This window comes from Condylura cristata, unplaced genomic scaffold (genome assembly GCF_000260355.1).
Source record: "Condylura cristata isolate star-nosed mole 26May11 unplaced genomic scaffold, ConCri1.0 scaffold00024, whole genome shotgun sequence".
NCBI lineage: Eukaryota > Metazoa > Chordata > Mammalia > Eulipotyphla > Talpidae > Condylura > Condylura cristata.
This window is the reverse complement of record NW_004567125.1, coordinates 32,175,430-32,180,675: the sequence shown is the minus strand read 5'-3', so window position 1 is coordinate 32,180,675 and position 5,246 is coordinate 32,175,430. Positions and strand designations below refer to the sequence as shown.

At 41.2% G+C, this 5,246-nt stretch overlaps 1 pseudogene; it reads right to left on the bottom strand.

Annotated features, from left to right (window-relative positions):
- Positions 1 to 3,752: 3,752 nt before the first annotated feature.
- Positions 3,753 to 4,888, bottom strand: LOC101624275 (annotated as a pseudogene).
- Positions 4,889 to 5,246: the final 358 nt, after the last annotated feature.

Genomic DNA, 5,246 nt, shown 5'->3' with positions numbered 1-5,246 from the left:
TCCCTGGGGGGGGGGGGTGTGTGTCAAGGGATTAAAGTGCAGCATTATAAAGCTATCCAAAGCCATTGCAAAGAGAGTTGGGTTTTGGGCAGGGAGTGACCCACACCGCAGACCTCTCCTGTGTGGCCCGCTGCTCCCCTCAGCAGTGTATTTCAGTATATTCGGACTGTTCTGCTCCCACTCTGTCTCTGGTGAATCCTCTTGCCACTCCCTGCCACCCCCCACCCCCCGGCCCCACTGCCACCTCTGGCCTGCATCCCAGTTCTTATATGTATAAATAAATAAATCTTTAAGATTTAATGAAATCTTTAAAATTTTAATGAAGTGGTTAATGATGCAACATTTGAGATAAAGACAGTATCCAGAACAGAGCTATGCTAAGGTATATTGGAGCAAGAGGAAGAAGAGAAATCAGGAGTCCTCATGCTGTTTTTGTGCCTCACTCACTTTACCCTTGTCCTGGCCCTGTATCTACTTGCGGGGGGAGCGCCAAGGATGCCGAGGAGTGACTGTCATATGAGATTTCCATTTAATGTTCAGCTGCTCTGGGAATATCTTGATTCAGCATTACAAATCCCATGTTTGTCCCTCTGACTCTCCCACTGTCTATGGCTTTGGGGATGCTTTTGATTTTACTTAACCATTATATATTTTTTATTTCATTATGCCTGTTTTATCTAGCAGGAGGGTGAGTTCAGAGAAGTTAAGTAACTTGTCCAACGTCACCTATCTATAACCTGGGGAGGGTCCAAGCCCACTGCACATTTCTGCTACTCTGTGGCTGGGTCAGGGTCAGAATAATTATGATACTTAATGATAAAGAAGCGTACGCAGACTGACACTCATGGCCAAGACTTCATGGATCAACTGCAAAAACACAGAGTTAGTAGTAGAAGCTGGGTTATGTTTGAATCAGAAATATGTCCCTGTGCTCTTTCTGGGATTTATGATCTGGGAATTTGTGACCTTCCTCTAGGAAGCCTTCCTAATTAGCCCCTGGCCTTCCTCTTTCTACATTCTGGCTCTCTAGCCTGGGGTTGTTCCCTTTGACCCAGACTTGTCCATACAGGTCAGGGACCAAACAGGTGGCAGGGAGGAACTGCTGAATTCATGTGAGGTCGTGGGGTCAGTTTGGGCTCAGGCTTTGACACACACACAGTACTCATACACCAAGGCACCTGGTTCCCGCTGGACAGGCAGGCAGCAGAAAGGTTGAGATTCCCATGACGAATCCTCCTCCCACACTTTTCCTCTTCCTTTCTACCTCATGAGGCCCACCTGTCAGGGGATTGGTCAAGATCCTTCCAGATTGCAGACAAGGAGTCTTGTGAGAGTAGACACTGACCAGAGCCTGGATCAGCATTATTGGAGGTAACACTGGCATAGACAGACAGAGCCTTGGGCCCTCATTAGAAGGAAGGCTGGGATAAAGGCCAGAGGCCAGAGGAAGTGAACTTGGCATTTGAGGCCAAGGTCAGAGTTAATAATATTCACTTTGGTAGAAGTAATGATAAAAATAATGAAAATCCTGATAATAATAATCCACACAGGTATATACAGGGTTCTGGGCTAAGATTCTATACACCTGCATTTTCTTATTCAGGTTTGGATTTTGTTGAGATGTTTTAAAGATGTTTTAAAGAATTACAAACCAAGGACTGTGGACCAACTATTTCTTTCTGTAACAATTTTATTGGAGGTGAAATTCACAGCAAAGTGACCCTCTTAAAACTGAATATTTCTTTGACATGTAGTACATTTACACTATTTTGCAACAACTGTTGTTTAATTACAGAACATTTCTTTCATCCTGAAATAAAACCCTGTCTCCATTAATTTGTCACTTTCTACCCTGCCATCTCTTGGAAACTACCACTGTTTTCCATCTCTATGGATTTGCCTGCTCCAGATATTCCACATAAATGGTTCTTACTTTTTGTGTCAGAACTTTTTCCCACTGAACATAATGTTCTTGAAGTTCATTCATGTTGTATAATGAACCAGTGCTTTTTAATCATAAATCATTCCTTTTTTATGGCTGATTAATATTCCATTGTATAGCTATACCATAATTTACTTATGTAGATGAAAGCTTATTGAAATACAGCCTCTCCCACTTGTTTACATATTGTTTATGGCTGTTTTCAAGCTGTAAAAGGCAGAGTTGAATCATTGTGATGGAGACCATCTGGCATGCAAAGCTGAAAATATTTATTGTGTGGCTACATCCTCTCCAACTTTCTTGAGATAATATTTGACATATAGCATTGTGTAAATTTAAGGTGAGTAATGTGATGATTTGATATAGGAATATATTACAAAATGTTTACCACAATAAGGTAGTTAATATTCATCACCTCACATAGCAACCTCTTTTTTTTTTTTTTGATGGTAAGAACTTTTTTTTTTTAAAGATTTATTTATTTATTTATTCATACAGAACTGGGGTACAGGCCAGAGATGTGAAGGGTGAGAGGATTCACCAGAGACAGAGTAGGGAGCAGAACAGGCAGATGGACAAAGTACACTGCTGAGGGGAGAAGCGGGCCAGTCAGGAGAGGTCTGCCACGCCATGTGGATCTCCTCCGGGAGATCGAACTCATGTGGAAGTGACTTAAGCTTCTTAGTGCTGTGCTTTAACCCACTGCGCCACCAGGGAGGGCCTGATGGTAAGAACTTTTAAGATCTACTTTCTTAGGAACTTTCAAGTACACAATACAGTATTACATATAGTCACTTGCTATCCTTTAATTTAGATCCTTATAACTGATTTAATATTGGAAGTTTGCACTATTTGACCAGGCTCTGTATTTCTCTCATCCTCAGCCTCTGGCAACTACTGTTCTAACTATTTCTTTTTCTTTTTATTTTTTATACAAGAATTGGGGTGTAGGCCAGAGGTGGGGGGGTTTTGAAAGGATTCACCAGAGACAATTGGGGAACAGAACAGTTAGGTGGTTCTACTGTAATACATTGATAAGGGGAGCAACAGGCAAGACAGGAGAGACCTGCTATGCCATGTGGGTCAGCTCCCTGGCCAGGGACTGGGGGTTGGGGATGAGGCCATAGAGTTTAGTGCTGAGATTTAACTCGTAGGCTGCCAGCAAGGCTCTTTAAATCTATTTCTATGAGTTCATTTTTAAAAAGACTCCACGTAAATAGGATCATGGTAGTTGCATTTCTCTGTCTGAATAATTTATCTTAGCATAATATCCTAAAGGCCCATTCAGGTTGTTGCAAATGACATGATTTTCCTCTTCGTATTTTATTTTTTAAAGACACAATCAACATCAGGGGGTCCAAAAAAAAAAAAAAAAACAACCCAAAAAACAAAAAAACAAACCTACATTAAAGCCCTTTGTTGGAATGCCTTCCACTTTTCCACTGTTCACGAAACAGAAATTAAAATAACCTGTTATACAGTTAATCACAACTGCAGTTCTTGAGTTTTTTGCCCATACACAAGTACTGTCTAAAGCATATCTTCCCGGTGGTAGCGAGACCTTGCCACTACAATACTTGTCTGTGTTCACAAGTCCATGGTACTGTAGCGTCCCTTTCTCCTTTCCTGCTAAGCTTTGTTTCCTGACATGTAATTAAAACCTTCTGCCACTGCCATAGCTACTGCTGCTCAAGGAACTGCCATAGCCACCTTGATTTTGTGTTTGGTGACATACTTGCTTCTACCACTACAGGAACCAAAGCAATGAGCCTCCAAAGGTCCCTCCTTTCATGGGTCCAAAATTTGAAGATTAACTGTTGTAATGGCCAAGATCATTGTAACTTCCAACACCCAAAATTACTTCCACTACCACTGCCAAAGCTGCCCCTCCCCCGTTGTTATAGCTGCCACTCCTGCCATAGACACTGCCCTGCTTTCCATTATTCTGTCCACCACTTCCATGGCCTATGCTTCCTCCAATGTAACTGCCACCATGACCACCACCACCACAGCTGCCACAAAAGCCATCTTGACAGCTGAAGTTTCCTCCATGAGCAAAGTTGTTATTTCCACCAAAACCATCACCATGACCACCATCAAGGTTTCCAGAACCACCTTGACCTCTTTGGCTGGATGAAGTGCTGACTAACTCTTGCTTAGATAGGGCTTTCCTTACTTCATAGTGGTGGCCATTCACAGTATGGTATTTCTGAATGACAATCTTGTCTATAGAATCGTGATCATCAAAGGTTACAACGCAAAGACTCCTTGCCAATTACTTCACTTCAGTTTTCTCATTCTGTTAACAATAATCTCTTGTGTGATGTCCTTCAATGTCTTCTTTAATGAAGCCAACAAAAATCTTTTTCACTGTTAAGGCGACACTGTGTCTTTGGGCATCATCTCTTTTCTTTGGTTTCACAACTTTTCATCTACCTTGTGTGGCCTTACACTGATGGCTGCATCCATCCATTCCAGAGTGACATCAGTGACTAACCCAAAGCCTCTGATTGCTTGGTGTTTGGATCTCTCAATACCAGATAGTCCCTGAACCATCCCCATTGACCAAAATGGCTTCTCAGACTCTCATCAGTTGTTTAAAAGTTTAAACCTCTGGTGAAGAGCTTTTGCAGCTGTTCCAGCTCCTTGGGGGACTCTGACTTAGACAGACTTTTTTATTTTTATTTAAAAAAATATATTTTTACATCCCTCATGTAAAAACTATGCTTTCATCTCTCAGGTGTAGTCCTCATGAAATTTCCACCACCAATTGACCCATGACCCATTACCATAGTCCCTTGAGCACTTTCCACCTGTGCTTTGCCCCTTCAACCTCTCCTCCCCTGAAGAGTGTCTCTGATTTATAGTTGCCTGTAGATTTTGCTTTTTAATTTATTATAATTACTTTTTTTACACTCCTGATCTGGAAGAGGAGACTTTTACCATGATTACTCAGTGATGTTCTCTGGCAGAAAGCTCTCTTTTTATGACTGAATAGTATTCCACTATGTGTATGTGTTTGTGTGTGTATATGTGCTTTTTGTCTGTAAATGTGTTTTTGTGAGTGTGTAAATGTGTTTTTGTGAGTGTGTATATGTGTTTGTACAGCTGATGAATGTTAGGGATGCCAAACTGGCACAATTAAAAAATCCTTACACAACTTCTAAGTTTCCTAAAACTTCACTACAAATAGCGTGCTGTTGACAGGAAGTCTTACCAATAAAATAAATGGTAGATGAACACCTGTTCTGTTTTATCTGTGTGATATACTGTGTTCTTATGATAAAGTAAGCTAGAGAAGGAA